General features: G+C 47.0%; 23 non-coding genes across 23 annotated transcripts; 7 read left to right on the forward strand and 16 right to left on the reverse strand.

Annotated features, from left to right (window-relative positions):
- Positions 1–98: 98 nt before the first annotated feature.
- Positions 99–262, reverse strand: LOC135022812 (U1 spliceosomal RNA). The gene has a single exon (XR_010219834.1). It is a non-coding gene; the product is annotated as a U1 spliceosomal RNA (small nuclear RNA).
- A 972-nt stretch (positions 263–1,234) lies between these two features.
- On the reverse strand, positions 1,235–1,397 carry LOC135022979 (U1 spliceosomal RNA). Its single transcript, XR_010219989.1, has one exon. It is a non-coding gene; the product is annotated as a U1 spliceosomal RNA (small nuclear RNA).
- A 674-nt stretch (positions 1,398–2,071) lies between these two features.
- Positions 2,072–2,234, reverse strand: LOC135022910 (U1 spliceosomal RNA). Its single transcript, XR_010219927.1, has one exon. It is a non-coding gene; the product is annotated as a U1 spliceosomal RNA (small nuclear RNA).
- Positions 2,235–2,386: 152 nt separating this feature from the next.
- LOC135022966 (U1 spliceosomal RNA) lies at positions 2,387–2,550 on the reverse strand. The gene has a single exon (XR_010219976.1). It is a non-coding gene; the product is annotated as a U1 spliceosomal RNA (small nuclear RNA).
- Positions 2,551–3,221: 671 nt separating this feature from the next.
- On the reverse strand, positions 3,222–3,384 carry LOC135022827 (U1 spliceosomal RNA). Its single transcript, XR_010219849.1, has one exon. It is a non-coding gene; the product is annotated as a U1 spliceosomal RNA (small nuclear RNA).
- A 152-nt stretch (positions 3,385–3,536) lies between these two features.
- Positions 3,537–3,700, reverse strand: LOC135022820 (U1 spliceosomal RNA). Its single transcript, XR_010219842.1, has one exon. It is a non-coding gene; the product is annotated as a U1 spliceosomal RNA (small nuclear RNA).
- Positions 3,701–4,374: 674 nt separating this feature from the next.
- On the reverse strand, positions 4,375–4,537 carry LOC135022908 (U1 spliceosomal RNA). Its single transcript, XR_010219925.1, has one exon. It is a non-coding gene; the product is annotated as a U1 spliceosomal RNA (small nuclear RNA).
- A 152-nt stretch (positions 4,538–4,689) lies between these two features.
- LOC135022975 (U1 spliceosomal RNA) lies at positions 4,690–4,853 on the reverse strand. Its single transcript, XR_010219985.1, has one exon. It is a non-coding gene; the product is annotated as a U1 spliceosomal RNA (small nuclear RNA).
- Positions 4,854–4,997: 144 nt separating this feature from the next.
- Positions 4,998–5,113, forward strand: LOC135022935 (U5 spliceosomal RNA). The gene has a single exon (XR_010219946.1). It is a non-coding gene; the product is annotated as a U5 spliceosomal RNA (small nuclear RNA).
- A 270-nt stretch (positions 5,114–5,383) lies between these two features.
- On the forward strand, positions 5,384–5,500 carry LOC135022954 (U5 spliceosomal RNA). Its single transcript, XR_010219964.1, has one exon. It is a non-coding gene; the product is annotated as a U5 spliceosomal RNA (small nuclear RNA).
- A 286-nt stretch (positions 5,501–5,786) lies between these two features.
- LOC135022952 (U5 spliceosomal RNA) lies at positions 5,787–5,899 on the forward strand. The gene has a single exon (XR_010219962.1). It is a non-coding gene; the product is annotated as a U5 spliceosomal RNA (small nuclear RNA).
- Positions 5,900–10,723: 4,824 nt separating this feature from the next.
- LOC135022971 (U1 spliceosomal RNA) lies at positions 10,724–10,887 on the reverse strand. The gene has a single exon (XR_010219981.1). It is a non-coding gene; the product is annotated as a U1 spliceosomal RNA (small nuclear RNA).
- A 144-nt stretch (positions 10,888–11,031) lies between these two features.
- Positions 11,032–11,147, forward strand: LOC135022941 (U5 spliceosomal RNA). Its single transcript, XR_010219952.1, has one exon. It is a non-coding gene; the product is annotated as a U5 spliceosomal RNA (small nuclear RNA).
- A 270-nt stretch (positions 11,148–11,417) lies between these two features.
- Positions 11,418–11,533, forward strand: LOC135022942 (U5 spliceosomal RNA). Its single transcript, XR_010219953.1, has one exon. It is a non-coding gene; the product is annotated as a U5 spliceosomal RNA (small nuclear RNA).
- A 286-nt stretch (positions 11,534–11,819) lies between these two features.
- LOC135022927 (U5 spliceosomal RNA) lies at positions 11,820–11,935 on the forward strand. Its single transcript, XR_010219938.1, has one exon. It is a non-coding gene; the product is annotated as a U5 spliceosomal RNA (small nuclear RNA).
- A 275-nt stretch (positions 11,936–12,210) lies between these two features.
- LOC135022948 (U5 spliceosomal RNA) lies at positions 12,211–12,326 on the forward strand. Its single transcript, XR_010219959.1, has one exon. It is a non-coding gene; the product is annotated as a U5 spliceosomal RNA (small nuclear RNA).
- Positions 12,327–18,954: 6,628 nt separating this feature from the next.
- On the reverse strand, positions 18,955–19,118 carry LOC135022792 (U1 spliceosomal RNA). Its single transcript, XR_010219814.1, has one exon. It is a non-coding gene; the product is annotated as a U1 spliceosomal RNA (small nuclear RNA).
- Positions 19,119–19,789: 671 nt separating this feature from the next.
- LOC135022916 (U1 spliceosomal RNA) lies at positions 19,790–19,952 on the reverse strand. Its single transcript, XR_010219931.1, has one exon. It is a non-coding gene; the product is annotated as a U1 spliceosomal RNA (small nuclear RNA).
- A 152-nt stretch (positions 19,953–20,104) lies between these two features.
- Positions 20,105–20,268, reverse strand: LOC135022965 (U1 spliceosomal RNA). The gene has a single exon (XR_010219975.1). It is a non-coding gene; the product is annotated as a U1 spliceosomal RNA (small nuclear RNA).
- A 671-nt stretch (positions 20,269–20,939) lies between these two features.
- LOC135022902 (U1 spliceosomal RNA) lies at positions 20,940–21,102 on the reverse strand. The gene has a single exon (XR_010219920.1). It is a non-coding gene; the product is annotated as a U1 spliceosomal RNA (small nuclear RNA).
- Positions 21,103–21,254: 152 nt separating this feature from the next.
- On the reverse strand, positions 21,255–21,418 carry LOC135022967 (U1 spliceosomal RNA). Its single transcript, XR_010219977.1, has one exon. It is a non-coding gene; the product is annotated as a U1 spliceosomal RNA (small nuclear RNA).
- Positions 21,419–22,092: 674 nt separating this feature from the next.
- On the reverse strand, positions 22,093–22,255 carry LOC135022896 (U1 spliceosomal RNA). The gene has a single exon (XR_010219914.1). It is a non-coding gene; the product is annotated as a U1 spliceosomal RNA (small nuclear RNA).
- A 152-nt stretch (positions 22,256–22,407) lies between these two features.
- On the reverse strand, positions 22,408–22,570 carry LOC135022826 (U1 spliceosomal RNA). Its single transcript, XR_010219848.1, has one exon. It is a non-coding gene; the product is annotated as a U1 spliceosomal RNA (small nuclear RNA).
- Positions 22,571–22,915: the final 345 nt, after the last annotated feature.

The raw sequence follows: 22,915 nt of genomic DNA on the forward strand, positions 1-22,915 counted from the left end.
AGGAGATCCAACTGAGGCAGCACAAGGGAACTCTCGAAAGAAGAACAAGGCTAAAGGAAGATCTGAGACAGAGAAATCTGACTTTTACCAGAGCTGACCAGAGGAAAGCACAAACACAGTCCCCCACTACCACAAATAAAGCAGTCGAGTTTCCCACATTTGGGGAAATCACAGGGGTCAGCATACCCAGAATGCAATGAATGAACCTCACCGTGGGAGAACAATCTTCATGACCATGGTATCTCCTATGCAAAATAAGCATGATTTGGGATAGGGCTGGGGAGGGCCGCTGCTCAGGCACATCTCTGTCAAGTAAAGGAGATTCAACTGAGGCAGCACAAGGGAACTCTCATCTGGGGACAACAACTGCAGGGAGAACACATATTTTCAGATGAACATGGGAGGGCAGAAGGCTGCCTAATACTGAAGCACCCCCAAACAACAAACCAAATGCAACAACTAGTGCAAGCATTCCTGGGGGAAGGCCTGCAGCAGATGGATTTGCATACGGTGATGTCATCCAAGCAGTGGGTCAAAGTTGGCTTCAACCCTCGTCTGCATATGAAAAGAGAAAAGGGGCGTGCAGGGCATGGCGGCCTTTTGCGGCGCTTGGATGACCCCTAGTTCGCATTAAACACCTCCACCCTCCTTCGGTGTGGGGCTCATGTTGGCTATGCCCCAGCCCCTGAAGCATTCAAGCTGATTTCTTGCAGCAGCTGGGCACTGTAACAGCTCCAGAGCTGCTCTGTACGGCAAGTAAAAGGGTGTGGGCCCTGCAGCACTACCTGTAGTTTGCATTGTGCATTGGAAGGCACAAAGTAAGCAGACAGGAGGAGAAGTCAGGATAGTGCACAAGGGTATAAAAGGGAGGGGCTCATGAAAAAAGAAGTGGAAACAGACAGCAAACTAGGCTGGAGAGAGACCTGAGACAAAGAGATCTGAATTATACGAGAGCCGACCAGGGGAAACACAAATTATGCAGTCAAGCTTCCCACATTTGGGGAAATCAGAGTGCAATGGGTGAGCCTTGCCCTGGGAGAAGCACCTTCATGATCATAGTATCTCACCTGGCAGGTAAGTAGGAGTTGGGCTAGAGCTGGGGAGGGTCGCTGCTCGGGCACCCCTCTGTCAAGTGAAAGAGATCCAACTGAGGCAGCACAAGGAAACTCTCGAAAGAAGAACAAGGCTAGAGGAAGATCTGAGACAAATAAATCTGACTTTTACCAGAGCTGACCAGAGGAAAGCACAAACACAGTCCCCCACTACCACAAATAATGCAGTCGAGTTTCCCACATTTTGGAAATCACAGGGGTCAGCATACCCAGAATGCAATGAATGAACCTCACCCTGGGAGAACAATCTTCATGACCATGGTATCTCCTATGCAAAATAAGTATGATTTGGGATAGGGCTGGGGAGGGCCGCTGCTCAGGCACATCTCTGTCAAGTAAAGGAGATTCCACTGAGGCAGCACAAGGGAACTCTCATCTGGGGACAACAACTGCAGGGAGAACACATATTTTCAGATGAACATGGGAGGGCAGAAGGCTGCCTAATACTGAAGCACCCCCAAACAACAAACCAAATGCAACAACTAGTGCAAGCATTCCTGGGGGAAGGCCTGCAGCAGATGGATTTGCATACGGTGATGTCATCCAAGCAGTGGGTCAAAGTTGGCTTCAACCCTCGTCTGCATATGAAAAGAGAAAAGGGGCGTGCAGGGCATGGCGGCCTTTTGCGGCGCTTGGATGACCCCTAGTTCACATTAAACACCTCCACCCTCCTTCGGTGTGGGGCTCATGTTGGCTGTGCCCCAGCCCCTGAAGCATTCAAGCTGATTTCTTGCAGTAGCTGGGCACTGTAACAGCTCCAGAGCTGCTCTGTACGGCAAGTAAAAGGGTGTGGGCCCTACAGCACTACCTGTAGTTTGCATTGTGCATTGGAAGGCACAAAGTAAGCAGACAGGAGGAGAAGTCAGGATAGTGCACAAGGGTATAAAAGGGAGGGGCTCATGAAAAAAGAAGTGGAAACAGACAGCAAACTAGGCTGGAGAGAGACCTGAGACAAAGAGATCTGAATTATACGAGAGCCGACCAGGGGAAACACAAATTATGCAGTCAAGCTTCCCACATTTGGGGAAATCGCAGGGGCACCACACCCAGAGTGCAATGGGTGAGCCTTGCCCTGGGAGAAGCACCTTCATGATCATAGTATCTCACCTGGCAAGTAAGTAGGAGTTGGGCTAGAGCTGGGGAGGGTCGCTGCTCGGGCACCCCCCTGTCAAGTGAAAGAGATCCAACTGAGGCAGCACAAGGGAACTCTCGAAAGAAGAACAAGGCTAGAGGAAGATCTGAGACAAATAAATCTGACTTTTACCAGAGCTGTCCAGAGGAAAGCACAAACACAGTCCCCCACTACCACAAATAATGCAGTTGAGTTTCCCACATTTGGGGAAATCACAGGGGTCAGCATACCCAGAATGCAATGAATGAACCTCACCCTGGGAGAACAATCTTCATGACCATGGTATCGCCTATGCAAAATAAGTATGATTTGGGATAGGGCTGGGGAGGGCCGCTGCTCAGGCACATCTCTGTCAAGTAAAGGAGATTCAACTGAGGCAGCACAAGGGAACTCTCATCTGGGGACAACAAATGCAGGGAGAACACATATTTTCAGATAAACATGGGAGGGCAGAAGGCAGCCTAATACTGAAGCACCCCCAAACAACAAACCAAATGCAACAACTAGTACAAGCATTCCTGGGGGAAGGCCTGCAGCAGATGGATTTGCATATGGTGATGTCATCCAAGCAGTGGGTCAAAGTTGGCTTCAACCCTCGTCTGCATATGAAAAGAGAAAAGGGGCGTGCAGGGCATGGCGGCCTTTTGCGGCGCTTGGATGACCCCTAGTTCGCATTAAACACCTCCACCCTCCTTCGGTGTGGGGCTCATGTTGGCTATGCCCCAGCCCCTGAAGCATTCAAGCTGATTTCTTGCAGCAGCTGGGCACTGTAACAGCTCCAGAGCTGCTCTGAACGGCAAGTAAAAGGGTGTGGGCCCTGCAGCACTACCTGTAGTTTGCATTGTGCATTGGAAGGCACAAAGTAAGCAGACGGGAGAAGTCAGGATAGTGCGCAAGGGCATAGAAGGGAGCGGCTCAAGAAAAGAGAAGTTGAAACAGACAGCAAACTAGGCTGGAGAGAGACCTGAGACAAAGAGATCTGAATTATACGAGAGCAGACCAGGGGAAACACAAATTATGCAGTCAAGTTTCCCACATTTGGGGAAATCGCAGGAGCAGCACACCCAGAGTGCAATGGGTGAGCCTTGCCCTGGGAGAAGCACCTACATGATCATAGTATCTCACCTGCCAGGTAAGTAGAAGTTGGGCTAGAGCTGGGGAGGGTCGCTGCTCGGGTACCCCCCTGTCAAGTGAAGGAGATTCAACTGAGGCAGCACAAGGGAACTCTCGAAAGAAGAACAAGGCTAGAGGAAGATCTGAGACAAATAAATCTGACTTTTACCAGAGCTGACCAGAGGAAAGCACAAACACAGTCCCCCACTACCACAAATAATGCAGTCGAGTTTCCCACATTTGGGGAAATCACAGGGGTCAGCATACCCAGAATGCAATGAATGAACCTCACCCTGGGAGAACAATCTTCATGACCATGGTATCTCCTATGCAAAATAAGTATGATTTGGGATAGGGCTGGGGAGGGCCGCTGCTCAGGCACATCTCTGTCAAGTAAAGGAGATTCAACTGAGGCAGCACAAGGGAACTCTCATCTGGGGACAACAACTGCAGGGAGAACACATATTTTCAGATGAACATGGGAGGGCAGAAGGCTGCCTAATAATGAAGCACCCCCAAACAACAAACCAAATGCAACAACTAGTGCAAGCATTCCTGGGGGAAGGCCTGCAGCAGATGGATTTGCATACGGTGATGTCATCCAAGCAGTGGGTCAAAGTTGGCTTCAACCCTCGTCTGCATATGAAAAGAGAAAAGGGGCGTGCAGGGCATAGCGGCCTTTTGCGGCACTTGGATGACCCCTAGTTCGCATTAAACACCTCCACCCTCCTTCGGTGTGGGGCTCATGTTGGCTATGCCCCAGCCCCTGAAGCATTCAAGCTGATTTCTTGCAGCAGCTGGGCACTGTAACAGCTCCAGAGCTGCTCTGTACGGCAAGTAAAAGGGTGTGGGCCCTGCAGCACTACCAGTAGTTTGCATTGTGCATTGGAAGGCACAAAGTAAGCAGACAAGAGGAGAAGTCAGGATAGTGCACAAGGGTATAAAAGGGAGGGGCTCATGAAAAAAGAAGTGGAAACAGACAGCAAACTAGGCTGGAGAGAGACCTGAGACAAAGAGATCTGAATTATACGAGAGCCGACCAGGGGAAACACAAATTATGCAGTCAAGCTTCCCACATTTGGGGAAATCGCAGGGGCACCACACCCAGAGTGCAATGGGTGAGCCTTGCCCTGGGAGAAGCACCTTCATGATCATAGTATCTCACCTGGCAGGTAAGTAGGAGTTGGGCTAGAGCTGGGGAGGGTCGCTACTCGGGCACCCCCCTGTCAAGTGAAAGAGATCCAACTGAGGCAGCACAAGGGAACTCTCGAAAGAAGAACAAGGCTAGAGGAAGATCTGAGACAAATAAATCAGACTTTTACCAGAGCTGACCAGAGGAAAGCACAAACACAGTCCCCCACTACCACAAATAATGCAGTCGAGTTTCCCACATTTGGGGAAATCACAGGGGTCAGCATACCCAGAATGCAATGAATGAACCTCACCCTGGGAGAACAATCTTCATGACCATGGTATCGCCTATGCAAAATAAGTATGATTTGGGATAGGGCTGGGGAGGGCCGCTGCTCAGGCACATCTCTGTCAAGTAAAGGAGATTCAGCTGAGGCAGCACAAGGGAACTCTCATCTGGGGACAACAACTGCAGGGAGAACACATATTTTCATATAAAAATCTTGGTCATGCTCTGGTTTCTCTTCAGAACGAACAAATCTTTCGCCTCTTACTAAAGATTTCCGTGGAGAGGAGCAAAACCGAGTTTTATCTCAATTTTTGCATGCCCCATCTTTTTGGGGTTTCTTTTACCGGTTTAAAGATAGAATGAGTGTGCTTTAATGTAAGCTCATTTGCATAGAAATGACAGTAAATGTTTATTTATGTTCAAACAGAACTTTCTTGACCATGCTACTTGCTTTAAAGATCTGGGAGCACATGGAATACAGTACAAACCATGCTTATAGCAAGGAGAAGCCAGGTGAGAAATCTGCTTTCTTTCAAATTGGGCACTCACTTTGATCTGAATGAGGACTGCTGGCACAGCACTCAGGCGACAGGTGGAATCTTGGTCATGCTCTGGTTTCTCTTCAGAACGAACAAATCTTTCGCCTTTTATTAAAGATTATCCGTGGAGAGGAGCAAAACTGAATTTTATCTCAATTTTTGCATGCCCCATATTATTGGGGTTTCTTTTATCAGTTTAAAGACAGAACGAGTGTGCTTTCTTGTTAGCTTTAATGTAAGTTTATTTGCATAACAATGACAATAAATGTCTGTTTCTTTTCAAGCAGAACTTTCTTGACCATACTAATTGCTTGAAAGATCTGGGAGCACATGGAAAAGAGTACAAACCATGTTTATAGCAAGGGGAAGCCTGGTGAGAAATCTGCTTTCTTTCTTTCAAATTGGGTGCTCACTTTGAGCTGAATGAGGACTGCTGGCATGGCACTCAGGCGACAGGTGGAATCTTGGTCATGCTCTGGTTTCTCTTCAGAACGAACAAATCTTTCGCCTTTTACTAAAGATTTCCGTGGAGAGGAGCAAAACTGAGTTTTATCTCAATTTTTGCATGCCCCATATCATACCTCCCAACTGTCCCGATTTTCGCGGGACAGTCCCGTTTTTTGGGGACTGTCCCGCTGTCCCACCTGCGGGCCGCAGTGTCCCGCGGTGGGGAGGACAATTGGGAGGCTCTGTCTGTCGCTGCCCTGCTTAGCAGAGCAGCGGTGAATAGACGCTGTGCGCATGCGCACAGCGTCTATTCACTGAAGTCAGAGGGAGAGGTGGCATGCCAGCGGCTCACAGAGCGCTGGGCATGCCCGCTCAGTGCCGAAAACGGGGGCGTGACTCGCGATCGCGGGTCCTCCCGCGAAGCCACGCCCCCTTTTACTTAGGCCACACCCTTTTTGGGAGCGCGCGCGACTTCGCCGCGCGTGTGTCCCTCTTTGCGAGCCGACAAAGTTGGGAGGTATGCCCATATTATTGGGGTTTCTTTTATCAGTTTAAAGACAGAACGAGTTTGCTTTCTTGTTAGCTTTAATGTAAGTTTATTTGCATAACAATGACAGTAAATGTTTGTTTCTTTTCAAACAGAACTTTCTTGACCATGCTACTTGCTTGAAAGATCTGGGAGCACATGGAAAACAGTACAAACCATGCAGTATCACAAGAGCCTTTATTTGATCTTTCATGAAGATAGAGCAGAATTGAGGACACGTCAACAATTTCTGCCGAAGGTGGTTCATCTTTCCACATGGTGCCTTTGGCCACTGACACCTTCGTTGAGTCAAAGTCTCTGGCTGTGGTCAGAACTTTGAAAATTTATGTCACCAGAACGGTTCAGATTAGGAAAACAGAGGCTCTGTTTGTCCTGTATGCTCCCAACAGGATTGGGTGTCCTGCTTCCATGTAGACCATTATGCGCTGGATCTGTGGTAAGATTCAGCATGCTCATTCCATGGCAGGATTGCCGTTACTGAATTAGGTGAAGACCCATTCTACTAGAAAGGTGGGTTCATCCTGGGCAGCTGGTCGGGGAGTCTCGGCATTGCAACTTTGCCGAGCAGCTATTTAGTAAACACTTTTGCTAAGTTTTACAAGTTTGATACCTTGGCCGATGATAACTTCAAGTTGGGTCATTCGGTGCTGCAGAGTCGTACGCACTCTTCCACCCGTTCAAGAGCTTTGGTATAACCCCATGGTTCTTAATGTGACCCCAGCATCCTCTAGGTCGTATGAGAAAATAGGATTTTAATACCTTCCGGTAAATCCTTTTCTCTTAGTCTGTAGAGGATGCTGGGCACCCGTCCCAGTCCATACTGTGTCTGCAGTTATTACTTGTGGTTATACACATGTTGTGTTATGGTTCTGGTCAGCTTTTTGCTGCAATTGTTCATGCCGTTGGCTTGTGTTCTGTTGAATGCCACGTTCTGCGGCATGCTTAAGGTGTGAGCTGGTAAGATGCTCACCTTAGTTTAACAATAAATCCTTTCCTCGAAATGTCCGTCTCCATGGGCACAGTTCCTATAACTGGAGTCTGGAGGAGGGGCATAGAGGGAGGAGCCAGTTCACACCCTTTGATAGTCTTAAAGTGCCCATGTCTCTTGCGGATCCCGTCTATACCCCATGGTTCTTAATGTGACCCCAGCATCCTCTACGGACTAAGAGAAAAGGATGCCCTTGCGCACTATCCTGACTTCTCCTCCCGTCTGCTTACTTTGTGCCTTCCAACGCACAATGCAAACTACAGGTGGTGCTGCAGGGCCCACACCCTTTTACTTGCCTTACAGAACAGCTCTGGAGCTGTTACAGTGCCCAGCTGCTGCAAGAAATCAGCTTGAATGCTTCAGGGGATGGGGCATGGCCAACATGAGCCCCACACCAAAGGAGGGTGGGGGTGTTTAATGAGAACTAGGGGTCATCCAAGCACTGCAAAAGGCCGCCATGCCCTGCACGCCCCTTTTCTCTTTTCATATGCAGATGAGGGTTCCAGCCAACTTTGGCCCACTGCTTGAATAACATCACTGTATGCAAATCCGTCTGCTGCAGACCTTCCCCCAGGAAGGCTTGTACTAGATGTTGCATATGGTTTGATATTTGATGGTGCTTCAGTATTAGGCAGCCTTCCGCCCTCCCATGTTCATCTGAAAAGATGTGGTCTCCCTGCAGTTGTTGTCCCCAGACGAGAGTTCCCTTGTGCTTCCTCAGTTGAATCTCCTTAACTTGACGGGGGAGGGGCTGCCCGAGCAGCCACCCTCCCCAGCCCTATCCCAACTCATACTTATTTTGCATATGAGATCTCTTGATCATGAAGATTGTTATCACAGGGTGAGGTTCATCCATTATATTTTAAAATAGGAAGGTACAAATTACATATTTGAATTGCATTTATGTGCTGGATTCAAATGTCCCCCCCCCCCCCCCTTCCTTTCTCAATTGTGCCCGTCAGCAGCTATTCTAAGGTTGCTGCCAATGGGTGTGACACATTAATTTCTTCTGTGGGGTACACTGGACTCCACAAGGATTCACATTGGGGTGTAGAGTAGGATCTTGATCTGAGGCACCAACCGGCTCAAAGCTTTTGACTGTTCCCAAGATGCTCAGTGCATTCTCCTCTATAACCCCGCTTCCATGAACAGGGAGCTCAGTTTGTAGTTGGTGCCTTCAGTAGCAGGCCACTTAACAGGGGCCTGCCTCAGGCAGCCTATTCTTAGCTATAAATTTTGACAAGAAAAGAAGAACTTGTTTTATGAGAATCTACAAGGGCTGCAGCAGGCTAGGTCTAATAGACATCTTTACTGCAGCTTCATCACTCCCAGCGGCGCTGTATACTCCCGTGCCCTGGTTGCTGGGTCACTGCAGCGGAGGGTCCGGTTTCATCCTAAGGTCAGTCACACACACACCACCCTTCCGGATCACGAGGCCGCTGATGAAGGGGAGCGTGGCCGTAGGGGGTGGACCGTGTGCGCACTGGCGTGGACACTGATTACTGGGCAGCCGCTCCACTAGCCACCAGGTACAGTTAAGGAGCACAGGTCTGGGGGTTTTTCTCCTATATTAACCCAATTTTGTACTGCCCGCAGCGCATTGTGATAGGTAATAGGGCCTGATTCAGGTTGGATTGCAATCACAATAAGCGATCCAACTGCAAAAATTGCTAAGAGCATACGCATGTGCCTGCATTTTCTGCGGCACCCCGCAGAGAATGCGATCGCCTCTGCCTGTCAATCGGGGCGGGGGGGGGGATAGGTGGGTCAGCAACACTCCATTTCCAAGTCAGGGATGGAGCGGTGCGGGGGCAAGGCTTCAAAATGGGGTCTGCAACGGAGGAGACACAGGGGGCGTGGTCACAGCGGCTGTATGACATCACATTCAGCCGCTGTGATCACAAAAATGGTGGCGGCTTCCTGCGCGCACATACAGTCTGCACCAGCAGGAGGCTACACCATTTTTTATGATCACGCTGAACTGCAGTGCGACTGCAATTACAGCATGGTCAAGAAGGGAGGCGTCATGCTGGGTGGCCATGCCCTTTCACTGTGCAGGAGCCAGCACTGCTCACACACTAGTCCCCGGGTGCAGCCCCCAACCCCCGGGACACCCGGAGCAACAAAATGTAGATTCAGGCCACCAGGCCACGCCCCTACCTATGAAACCATGCCTCCTTTTTACCATTGCGCTGCTTATCTGCGCGCACTGCATTACAATCTCCCTCGCCACCTCTCTGGGTGTCACCAGTGATAGTGACACCTCTGCCATGCTTGTAGCAGCTGGTCCTAAGATCTACGCCTCAAGCCCTGAGTGTTTGCCCTTGTGACTTGTTGATCATCATAGCGAAGCAGATGCTTACAGAAAACTGCAGGGGCTTAGATTGAAAATAAAAAAATTGATGGGTATAAGGTAGAGAGGAGCGGGTTCGGTTCTCCGAGAACCGAATTCCCCACGAACTCCACGTTGTTTACACTGGTCCGAGGCAGGCTCGGTTGTTCCCGCCTGACTCGGAAAACCTGAACAAGGGAAAATGTCATCATCCCGCTGTCGGATTCTCGCGAGATTCGGATTCCATATAAAGAGCTGCTTGTTGCCGCCATTTTTACTCGTGCTTTGAAGATAGAGCGGAATGGACGTGGCTATGTTCTCTCAGTGGAAATCTCAATATCAGTGCTCAGTATCAGTGGTTACTTATTGCTGCTCAGTAATACTAGTAGTGTGTCTCTCCTGCTCAGTGTCAGTTCTCAGTAGTATCCTCATCAGTGCTCAGTATCACTGCTCATTGTCTTGTGCTGCATTGTGGTGCTCAGCATACTACAGTACATTACTAATAGTCCAGTGCTGCATCTTGCTGCTCAGTGTCAGTTCTAGTATCCTCATCAGTGCTCACTATCACTGTTCATTGCATTTTGGTTTTCTGTATACTACAGTAACATAGTAATATAGTAACATATAGTAACATAGTTTTTGAGGTTGAATAGAGGCAAATTGCCCATCGTGTTCAACCTGTTTTAAGTTGTGATGATTCTACATACTTGCTGAATAATGTTTTATGACTAGTTAGCTACTATAACTCATGGTACCCCCGGATTAACCATGTTGATATTTTAAGTATTATAACCTTAGATAGCTTTTTCATTCAGAAATGTATCCATTCCTTTTTTAAATCCAATTACAGAGTCCGCCATTACCACCTTCCCTGGCAGGGAATTCCACATCCTGATTGCCCTAACAGTGAAGATCATAGTATCTCACCTGGCAGGTAAGTAGGAGTTGGGCTAGAGCTGTGGAGGATTGCTGCTCGGGCACCCCCTGTCAAGTGAAGGAGATCCAACTGAGGCAGCACAAGGGAACTCTCGAAAGAAGAACAAGGCTAGAGGAAGATCTGAGACAAAGAAATCTGACTTTTACCAGAGCTGACCAGAGGAAAGCACAAACACAGTCCCCCATTACCACAAATAATGCAGTCGAGTTTCCCACATTTGGGGAAATCACAGGGGTCAGCATACCCAGAATGCAATGAATGAACCTCACCCTGGGAGAACAATCTTCATGACCATGGTATCTCCTATGCAAAATAAGTATGATTTGGGATAGGGCTGGGGAGGGCCGCTGCTCAGGCACATCTCTGTCAAGTAAAGGAGATTCAACTGAGGCAGCACAAGGGAACTCTCATCTGGGGACAACAACTGCAGGGAGAACACATATTTTCAGATGAAAATCTTGGTCATGCTCTGGTTTCTCTTCAGAACGAACAAATCTTTCGCCTTTTACTAAAGATTTCCGTGGAGAGGAGCAAAACTGAGTTTTACCTCAATTTTTGCATGCCCCATCTTTTTGGATTTTCTTTTATCGGTTTAAAGATAGAATGAGTGTGCTTTAATGAAAGCTCATTTGCATAGAAATTACAGTAAATGTTTGTTTCTTTTCAAACAGAACTTTCTTGACCATGCTACTTGCTTGAAAGATCTGGGAGCACATGGAATACAGTACAAACCATGCTTATAGCAAGGAGAAGCCAGGTGAGAAATCTGCTTTCTTTCAAATTGGGCGCTCACTTTGATCTGAATGAGGACTGCTGGCATGGCACTCAGGCGACAGGTGGAATCTTGGTCATGCTCTGGTTTCTCTTCAGAATGAACAAATCTTTCGCCTTTTATTAAAGATTTCCGTGGAGAGGAGCAAAACTGAGTTTTATCTCAATTTTTGCATGCCCCATATTATTGGGGTTTCTTTTATCAGTTTAAAGACAGAACGAGTGTGCTTTCTTGTTGGCTTTAATGTAAGTTTATTTGTATAACAATGATAGTAAATGTCTGTTTCTTTTCAAACAGAACTTTCTTGACCATGCTACTTGCTTGAAAGATCTGGGAGCACATGGAAAAGAGTACAAACCATGCTTATAGCAAGGGGAAGCCTGGTGAGAAATCTGCTTTCTTTCTTTCAAATTGGGTGCTCACTTTGAGCTGAATGAGGACTGCTGGCATGGCACTCAGGCGACAGGTGGAATCTTGGTCATGCTCTGGTTTCTCTTCAGAACGAACAAATCTTTCGCCTTTTACTAAAGATTTCCGTGGAGAGGAGCAAAACTGAGTTTTATCTCAAATTTTGCATGCCCCATCTTATTGGGGTTTTATTTTATCTGTTTAAAGATAGAACGAGTGTGCTTTAATGTAAGCTCATTTGCATAGAAATGACAGTAAATGTTTGTTTCTTTTCAAACAGAACTTTCTTGACTATACTAATTGCTTGAAAGATCTGGGAACACATGGAAAAGAGTACAAACCATGTTTATAGCTAGGGGAAGCCTGGTGAGAAATCTGCTTTCTTTCTTTCAAATTGGGTGCTCACTTTGAGCTCAATGAGAACTGCTGGCATGGCACTCAGGCGACAGGTGGAATCTTGGTCATGCTCTGGTTTCTCTTCAGAACTAACAAATATTTCGCCTTTTATTAAAGATTTCCGTGGAGAGGAGCAAAACTGAGTTTTATCTCAATTTTTGCATGCCCCATATTATTGGGGTTTCTTTTATCAGTTTAAAGACAGAACGAGTGTGCTTTCTTGTTAGCTTTAATGTAAGTTGCCATAGATGCAGTGAAACACATGTGTAGGGCACGGCGTGTCCGCGTGTATTTGACTCATGTGAAATGTTATAAAACAAAAATATATGATTATGATGTTAGCTGTTAGTCTCCACTAATAGGGAATAGAAGCTGAGCTATAAGAAAGGAATACACTAGATATGATGTCACTTAGCAATTACAATGTCTAAAGTGCATACAGATAGCTACTAATAACTCTTGATAAGAAAGTATATCAGTGTGGGTATATTTATATGATGGGATATTGGGACTAGTGAATATATATCACTCCTGCTGTCCAGATTGGCAATAACCAGACAATTATGATAAGAGTAGAGATGTCACATGGGCTGCTATAGATATTAATTTAATGCTGTATGTGTCATTTGTTACAAATGGATACATTTTCTATGAGTCAGCCTAGCAGCTGCATGTTCTAACAGAACACTATCCTCACACAGAATCTGCTAACCTTGAGATAACTAAATGACAGTGTGTAACAGTCTCTTTACTATAAGACTGTTACAAAGTAATATATATATTTGAAGTCAGTCTAGCAGCTGTGTGTTCCAGCAGTTTATAAGACAAAGAAAATCTCCTATTGTGGAATCTAGACACATGGGACTGCTGGCCTGTGTCATACTATTTCTATGTAATACCAGTAACATGTATATAACTGTTACATAATTGTTACAAATGGATAAATCTTTGAGTCAGCCTAGCAGCTGCATGTCCTAACAGGACACCATAAATCCTTTACAGTGTAACAAATTGATTGGTAACACTTAAAGGCTGGAGAGCAGTTATATGCCTTACTAGCATACTCAATATACCACATTATTACACCAGTTACCACGATTATTGACAGCGCATTTGATATATTATATTACCCTCACACTGAGTCTGTTTACCTTTAGATAACTAAGTGACCGAATATGTAACAGTTTCTCTATCATAAGACTGTTACAAAGTGAGATAGATATATTTGGAAGTCAGTCAAACAGCTGTGTGTTTCAGCGGTTTATAAGAAAATTCCTCATTGTGGAATCTGGACCACTAAGGGTTATTATATATATAGCACATGGAATTGCCACATCTCCCTATATGATAATTTCATTACACTGTAACATAATAAGAATTAACTCTTTAACAGTGTAAATAGAGAGTAATGAATCTCTGACACATGGAATATATTATTTCTTAGATGAATTGGATAAACCATTATGACAGACACTTTGCTTCTTAATAAGAATTGAGGTGGCTATACCTCTAAGGAAAGCATTATTGCCTACGCCTAGATCAGATTAAATAAGATCTGGCTGAATATATGAAGGAAGGTTGCTATTTATATGAGAATTGGAATTGCTATATTCCTTAAGGCAACCCCACCGATTGATATATGTTGTCAATTAAGTATATCTGAACGGCTATATCTGGACCAGATTTAATAAGATCTGGCTGATTATATGAAGGAGGGCTGCTATTTATATTGGAATTGCCATATTCCTTAAGGCAACCGCACCTGTTGGTATATCTCGCCAATTAACTATATCTAAACAGCTAAATTAAAGCTATTCATCATTTTTTTAGTTTGGATATTAATAAATATGATCTTTCCATGATCCATAGAGATTTCCCTATCAAGTGATTCCTTATCCGATATAGAAAGCTATCCCCCTGTGGTATTGAATTTAGGAATATAGTCTTAGGGGACACAGAGAAATAAGTGATCCCCATCTACCTAAGCACCCCACAAATTGGAGGTTAGCTTACCGGTTATACTCAATCACCCCCACAAATTCGCCAATGGGGATGGCTTCCCGGGAGGTAACCCCTATTGAGTGAAGGGAGTATATAGGATACGACCCAGTGGTACCTGACGACATAGATACTAACAGCTATTTAATAACATTACGCTAGAAAGTGATTATTAGCAACATATATATCTATATAAACAACCCCGCCAGGGTTGTGCCTTCAAAAATAATCACACACGGACACGCTTTTTAAACCTTTTTTTCACATCTCTTTATTCTTCTTATGCACATGTATGTTAGTTCTGTGATTTTAACATTTATGTTTCACTGCAGTTTGGGATAATAATATTAATATTTATCCAATTTTAATACATACTTAATAAAGGTTATATTTTATGATTCATTCATTCTGTCCAGTGCGTCAACAGTGCAGATTTCTTCTTGTTTTTTCTCCCAAATTCTATAACAATGACAGTAAATGTTGTTTCTTTTCAAACAGAACTTTCTTGACCATGCTACTTGCTTGAAAGATCTGGGAGCACATGGAAAACAGTACAAACCATGCAGTATCACAAGAGCCTTTATTTGATCTTTCACGAAGATAGAGCAGAATTGAGGACACGTCAACAATTTCTGCCGAAGGTGGTTCATCTTTCCACATGGTGCCTTTGGCCACTGACACCTTCGTTGAGTCAAAGTCTCTGGCTGTGGTCAGAACTTTGAAAATTTATGTCACCAGAACGGTTCAGATTAGGAAAACAGAGGCTCTGTTTGTCCTGTATGCTCCCAACAGGATTGGGTGTCCTGCTTCCATGTAGACCATTATGCGCTGGATCTGTGGTAAGATTCAGCATGCTCATTCCATGGCAGGATTGCCATTACTGAATTAGGTGAAGACCCATTCTACTAGAAAGGTGGGTTCATCCTGGGCAGCTGGTCGGGGAGTCTCGGCATTGCAACTTTGCCGAGCAGCTATTTAGTAAACACTTTTGCTAAGTTTTACAAGTTTGATACCTTGGCTGATGATAACCTCAAGTTGGGTCATTCGGTGCTGCAGAGTCGTACGCACTCTCCCACCCGTTCAAGAGCTTTGGTATAACCCCATGGTTCTTAATGTGACCCCAGCATCCTCTAGGTCGTATGAGAAAATAGGATTTTAATACCTACTGGTAAATCCTTTTCTCTTAGTCCGTAGAGGATGCTGGGCACCCGTCCCAGTCCATACTGTGTCTGCAGTTATTACTTGTGGTTATACACATGTTATGTTATGGTTCTGGTCAGCTTTTTGCTGCAATTGTTCATGCCGTTGGCTTGTGTTCTGTTGAATGCCACGTTCTGCGGCATGCTTAAGGTGTGAGCTGGTAAGATGCTCACCTTAGTTTAACAATAAATCCTTTCCTCGAAATGTCCGTCTCCCTGGGCACAGTTCCTATAACTGGAGTCTGGAGGAGGGGCATAGAGGGAGGAGCCAGTTCACACCCTTTGAAAGTCTTAAAGTGCCCATGTCTCTTGCGGATCCCGTCTATACCCCATGGTTCTTAATGTGACCCCAGCATCCTCTACGGACTAAGAGAAAAGGATGCCCTTGCGCACTATCCTGACTTCTCCTCCCGTCTGCTTACTTTGTGCCTTCCAACGCACAATGCGAACTACAGGTGGTGCTGCAGGGCCCACACCCTTTTACTTGCCTTACAGAACAGCTCTGGAGCTGTTACAGTGCCCAGCTGCTGCAAGAAATCAGCTTGAATGCTTCAGGGGATGGGGCATGGCCAACATGAGCCCCACACCAAAGGAGGGTGGGGGTGTTTAATGCGAACTAGGGGTCATCCAAGCACCGCAAAAGGCCGCCATGCCCTGCATGCCCCTTTTCTCTTTTCATATGCAGATGAGGGTTCCAGCCAACTTTGGCCCACATCTTGGATGACATCACCGTATGCAAATCCGTCTTCTGCAGACCTTCCCCCAGGAATGCTTGTACTAGTTGTTGCATATGGTTTGATATTTGATGGTGCTTCAATATTAGGCAGCCTTCCACCCTCCCATGTTCATCTGAACAGATGTGGTCTCCCTGCAGTTGGTGTCCCCAGACGAGAGTTCCCTTGTGCGTCCTCAGTTGAATCTCCTTAACTTGACGGGGGAGGGGCTGCCCGAGCAGCCACCCTCCCCAGCCCTATCCCAACTCATACTTATTTTGCATATGAGATCTCTTGATCATGAAGATTGTTCTCACAGGGTGAGGTTCATCCATTATATTTTAAAATAGGAAGGTACAAATTACATATTTGAATTGCATCTATGTGCTGGATTCAAATGTCCCCCCCCCCCCCTTCCTTTCTCAATTGTGCCCGTCAGCAGCTATTCTAAGGTTGCTGCCAATGGGTGTGACACATTAATTTCTTCTGTGGGGTACACTGGACTCCACAAGGATTCACATTGGGGTGTAGAGTAGGATCTTGATCTGAGGCACCAACCGGCTCAAAGCTTTTGACTGTTCCCAAGATGCTCAGCGCATCCTCCTCTATAACCCCGCTTCCATGAACAGGGAGCTCAGTTTGTAGTTGGTGCCTTCAGTAGCAGGCCACTTAACAGGGGCCTGCCTCAGGCAGCCTATTCTTAGCTATTAATTTTGACAAGAAAAGAAGAACTTGTTTTATGAGAATCTACAAGGGCTGCAGCAGGCTAGGTCTAATAGACATCTTTACTGCAGCTTCATCACTCCCAGCGGCGCTGTATACTCCCGTGCCCTGGTTGCTGGGTCACTGCAGCGGAGGCTCCAGTTTCTTCCTAAGGTCAGTCACACACACACCGCCCTTCCGGATCACGAGGCCGCTGATGAAGGGGAGCGTGGCCGTAGGGGGTGGACCGTGTGCGCACTGGCGTGGACACTGATTACTGGGCAGCCGCTCCACTAGCCACCAGGTACAGTTAAGGAGCACAGGTCTGGGAGTTTTACTCCTATATTAACCCAATTTTGTACTGCCCGCAGCGCATTGTGATAGGTAATAGGGCCTGATTCAGGTTGGAATGCAATCACAATAAGCGATCCAACTGCAAAATTTGCTAACAGCATACGCATGTGCCTGCATTTTCTGCGGCACCCCGCAGAGAATGCGATCGCCTCTGCCTGTCAATCGGGGCGGGGGGGGGAGAGGGGGGTCAGCAACACTCCATTTCCAAGTCAGGGATGGAGCGGTGCGGGGGCAAGGCTTCAAAATGGGGTCTGCAACGGAGGAGACACAGGGGGCGTGGTCACAGCGGCTGTATGACATCACATTAAGCCGCTGTGATCACAAAAATGGTGGCGGCTTCCTGCGCGCACATACAGTCTGCACCAGCAGGAGGCTACACCATTTTTTATGATCACGCTGAACTGCAGTGCGACTGCAATTACAGCATGGTCAAGAATGGAGGCGTCATGCTGGGTGGCCATGCCCTGTCACTGTGCAGGAGCCAGCACCGCACACACACTAGTCCCCGGGTGCAGCCCCCAACCCCCGGGACACCCGGAGCAACAAAATGTAGATTCAGGCCACCAGGCCACGCCCCTACCTATGAAACCATGCCTCCTTTTTACCATTGCACTGCTTATCTGCGCGCCCTGCATTACAATCTCCCTCGCCACCTCTCTGGGTGTCACCAGTGATAGTGACACCTCTGCCATGCTTGTAGCAGCTGGTCCTAAGATCTACGCCTCAAGCCCTGAGTGTTTGCCCTTGTGACTTGTTGATCATCATAGCGAAGCAGATGCTTACAGAAAACTGCAGGGGCTTAGATTGAAAATAAAAAAATTGATGGGTATAAGGTAGAGAGGAGCGGGTTCGGTTCTCCGAGAACCGAATTCCCGACGAACTCCACGTGGTTTACACTGGTCCGAGGCAGGCTCGGTTGTTCCCGCCTGACTCGGAAAACCTGAACAAGGGAAAATGTCATCATCCCGCTGTCGGATTCTCGCGAGATTCGGATTCCATATAAAGAGCTGCGCGTTGCCGCCATTTTTACTCGTGCATTGAAGAGAGAGCGGAGAGGACGTGGCTATGTTCTCTCAGTGGAAATCTCAATATCAGTGCTCAGTATCAGTGGTTACTTATTGCTGCTCAGTAATACTAGTAGTGTGTCTCTCCTGCTCAGTGTCAGTTCTCAGTAGTATCCTCATCAGTGCTCAGTATCACTGCTCATTGTCTTGTGCTGCATTGTGGTGCTCAGCATACTACAGTACATTACTAATAGTCCAGTGCTGCATCTTGCTGCTCAGTGTCAGTTCTAGTATCCTCATCAGTGCTCACTATCACTGCTCATTACATTGTGGTGTTCTGTATACTACAGTAACATAGTAATATAGTAACATATAGTAACATAGTTTTTGAGGTTGAATAGAGGCAAATTGCCCATCGTGTTCAACCTGTTTTAAGTTGTGATGATTCTACATACTTGCTGAATAATGTTTTATGACTAGTTAGCTACTATAACTCATGTTACCCCCGGATTAACCATGTTGATATTTTAAGTATTATAACCTTGGATAGCTTTTTCATTCAGAAATGTATCCATTCCTTTTTTAAATCCAATTACAGAGTCCGCCATTACCACCTTCCCTGGCAGGGAATTCCACATCCTGATTGCCCTAACAGTGAAGATCATAGTATCTCACCTGGCAGGTAAGTAGGAGTTGGGCTAGAGCTGTGGAGGATTGCTGCTCGGGCACCCCCTGTCAAGTGAAGGAGATCCAACTGAGGCAGCACAAGGGAACTCTCGAAAGAAGAACAAGGCTAGAGGAAGATCTGAGACAAAGAAATCTGACTTTTACCAGAGCTGACCAGAGGAAAGCACAAACGCAGTCCCCCACTACCACAAATAATGCAGTCGAGTTTCCCACATTTGGGGAAATCACAGGGGTCAGCATACCCAGAGTGCAATGAATGAACCTCACCCTGGGAGAACAATCTTCATGACCATGGTATCTCCTATGCAAAATAAGTATGATTTGGGATAGGGCTGGGGAGGGCCGCTGCTCAGGCACATCTCTGTCAAGTAAAGGAGATTCAACTGAGGCAACACAAGGGAACTCTCATCTGGGGACAACAACTGCAGGGAGAACACATATTTTCAGATGAACATGGGAGGGCAGAAGGCTGCCTAATACTGAAGCACCCCCAAACAACAAATCAAATGCAACTACTAGTGCAAGCATTCCTGGGGGAAGGCCTGCAGCAGATGGATTTGCATATGGTGATGTCATCCAAGCAGTGGGTCAAAGTTGGCTTCAACCCTCGTCTGCATATGAAAATAAAAAAGGGGTGTGCAGGGCATGGCGGCCTTTTGCGGCGCTTGGATGACCCCTAGTTCGCATTAAACACCTCCACCTTCCTTCGGTGTGGGGCTCATGTTGGCTATGCCCCAGCCCCTGAAGCATTCAAGCTGATTTCTTGCAGCAGCTGGGCACTGTAACAGCTCCAGAGCTGCTCTGTAAAGCAAGTAAAAGGGTGTGGGCCCTGCAGCACTACCTGTAGTTTGCATTGTGCGTTGGAAGGCACAAAGTAAGCAGACGGGAGAAGTCAGGATAGTGCACAAGGGCATAGAAGGGAGCGGCTCAAGAAAAGAGAAGTGGAAACAGACAGCAAACTAGGCTGGAGAGAGACCTGAGACAAAGAGATCTGAATTATACGAGAGCCGACCAGAGGAAACACAAATTATGTAATCAAGTGTCCCACATTTGGGGAAATCGTAGGAGCAGCACACCCAGAGTGCATTGGGTGAGCCTTGCCCTGGGAGAAGCACCTTCCTGATCATAGTATCTCACCTGGCAGGTAAGTAGGAGTTGGGCTAGAGCTGGGGAGGGTCGCTGTTCGGGCACCCCCCTGTCAAGTGAAGGAGATCCAACTGAGGCAGCACAAGGAAACTCTCGAAAAAAGAACAAGGCTAGAGGAAGATCTGAGACAAAGAAATCTGACTTTTACCAGAGCTGACCAGAGAAAAGCACAAACACAGTCCCCCACTACCACAAATAATGCAGTCGAGTTTCCCACATTTGGGGAAATCACAGGGGTCAGCATACCCAGAATGCAATGAATGAACTTCACCCTGGGAGAACAATCTTCATGACAATTGTATCTCCTATGCAAAATAAGTATGATTTGGGATAGGGCTGGGGAGGGCCGCTGCTCAGGCACATCTCTGTCAAGTAAAGGAGATTCAACTGAGGCAGCACAAGGGAACTCTCATCTGGGGACAACAACTGCAGGGAGAACACATATTTTCAGATGAACATGGGAGAGCAGAAGGCTGCCTAATACTGAAGCACCCCCAAACAACAAACCAAATGCAACAACTAGTACAAGCATTCCTGGGAAAAGGTCTGCAGAAGACGGATTTGCATACGGTGATGTCATCCAAGCAGTGGGCCAAAGTTGGCTGGAACCCTCATCTGCATATGAAAAGAGAAAAGGGGTATGCAGGGCATGGCGGCCTTTTGCGGCGCTTGGATGACCCTTAGTTAGCATTAAACACCTCCACCCTCCGTCGGTGTGGGGCTCATGTTGGCTATGCCCCAGCCCCTGAAGCATTCAAGCTGATTTCTTGCAGCAGCTGGGCACTGTAACAGCTCCAGAGCTGCTCTGTAAGGCAAGTAAAAGGGTGTTGGCCCTGCAGCACTACCTGTAGTTTGCATTGTGCGTTGGAAGGCACAAAGTAAGCAGACAGGTGAAGTCAGGAGAGTGCACAAGGGCATAGAATGCAGCGGCTCAAGAAAAGAGAAGTGGAAACAGACAGCAAACTAGGCTGGAGAGAGACCTGAGACAAAGAGATCTGAATTATACGAGAGCCGACCAGGGGAAACACAAATTATGCAGTCAAGTTTCCCACATTTGGGGAAATCACAGGAGCAGCACACCCAGAGTGCAATGGGTGAGCCTTGCCCTGGGAGAAGCACCTTCATGATCATAGTATCTCACCTGGCAGGTATGTAGGAGTTGGGCTAGAGCTGGGGAGGGTCGCTGCTCGGGTACCCCCCTGTCAAGTGAAGGAGATCAAACTGAGGCAGCACAATGGAACTCTCGAAAGAAGAACAAGGCTAGAGGAAGATCTGAGACAAAGAAATCTGACTTTTACCAGAGCTGACCAGAGGAAAACACAAACACAGTCCCCCACTACCACAAATAATGCAGTTGAGTTTCCCACATTTGGGGAAATCACAGGGGTCAGCATACCCAGAATGCAATGAATGAACCTCACCCTGGGAGAACAATCTTTATGACCATGGTATCTCCTATGCAAAATAAGTATGATTTGGGATAGGGCTGGGGAGGGCCGCTGCTCAGGCACATCTCTGTCAAGTAAAGGAGATTCAACTGAGGCAGCACAAGGGAACTCTCATCTGGGGACAAAAACTGCAGGGAGAACACATATTTTCAGATGAACATGGGAGAGCAGAAGGCTGCCTAATACTGAAGCACCCCCAAACAACAAACCAAATGCAACAACTAGTGCAAGCATTCCTGGGGGAAGGCCTGCAGCAGATAGATTTGCATATGGTGATGTCATCCAAGCAGTGGGTCAAAGTTGGCTTCAACCCTCGTCTGCATATGAAAAGAGAAAAGGGGCGTGCAGGGCATGGTGGCCTTTTGCGGCACTTGGCTGACCCCTAGTTTGCATTAAACACCTCCACCCTCCTTCGGTGTGGGGCTCATGTTGGCTATGCCCCAGCCCCTGAAGCATTCAAGCTGATTTCTTGCAGCAGCTGGGCACTGTAACAGCTCCAGAGCTGCTCTGTAAGGCAAGTAAAAGGGTGTGGGCCCTGCAGCACTACCTGTAGTTCGCATTGTGCGTTGGAAGGCACAAAGTAAGCAGAAAGGAGGAGAAGTCAGGATAGTGCGCAAGGGCTTAGAAGGGAGCGGCTCAAGAAAAGAGAAGTGGAAACAGACAGCAAACTAGGCTGGAGAGAGACCTGAGACAAAGATATCTGAATTATACGAGACCTGACCAGGGGAAACACAAATTATGCAGTCAAGTTTCCCACATTTGGGGAAATCGCAGGAGCAGCACACCCAGAGTGCAATGGGTGAGCCTTGCCCTTGGAGAAGCACCTTCATGATCATAGTATCTCACCTGGCAGGTAAGTAGGAGTTGGGCTAGAGCTGGGGAGGGTCGCTGCTCGGGCACCCCCCTGTCAAGTGAAGGAGATCCAACTGAGGCAGCACAAAGGAACTCTCGAAAGAAGAACAAGGCTAGAGGAAGATCTGAGACAAAGAAATCTGACTTTTACCAGAGCTGACCAGAGGAAAGCACAAACACAGTCCACCACTACCACAAATAATGCAGTCGAGTTTCCCACATTTGGGGAAATCACAGGGTTCAGCATACCCAGAGTGCAATGAATGAACCGCACCCTGGAGAACAATCTTCATAACAATGGTATCTCCTATGCAAAATAAGTATGATTTGGGATATGGCTGCGGAGGGCTGCTGCTCAGGCACATCTCTGTCAAGTAAAGGAGATTCAACTGAGGCAGCACAAGGGAACTCTCATCTGGGGACAACAACTGCAGGGAGAACACATATTTTCAGATGAACATGGGAGGGCAGAAGGCTGCCTAATACTGAAGCACCCCCAAACAACAAACCAAATGCAACAACTAGTGCAAGCATTCCTGGGGGAAGGCCTGCAGCAGATAGATTTGCATATGGTGATGTCATCCAAGCAGTGGGTCAAAGTTGGCTTCAACCCTCGTCTGCATATGAAAAGAGAAAAGGGGCGTGCAGGGCATGGTGGCCTTTTGCAGC

Source organism: Pseudophryne corroboree, unplaced genomic scaffold (genome assembly GCF_028390025.1).
Source record: "Pseudophryne corroboree isolate aPseCor3 unplaced genomic scaffold, aPseCor3.hap2 scaffold_394, whole genome shotgun sequence".
In the NCBI taxonomy this organism is placed as follows: domain Eukaryota; kingdom Metazoa; phylum Chordata; class Amphibia; order Anura; family Myobatrachidae; genus Pseudophryne; species Pseudophryne corroboree.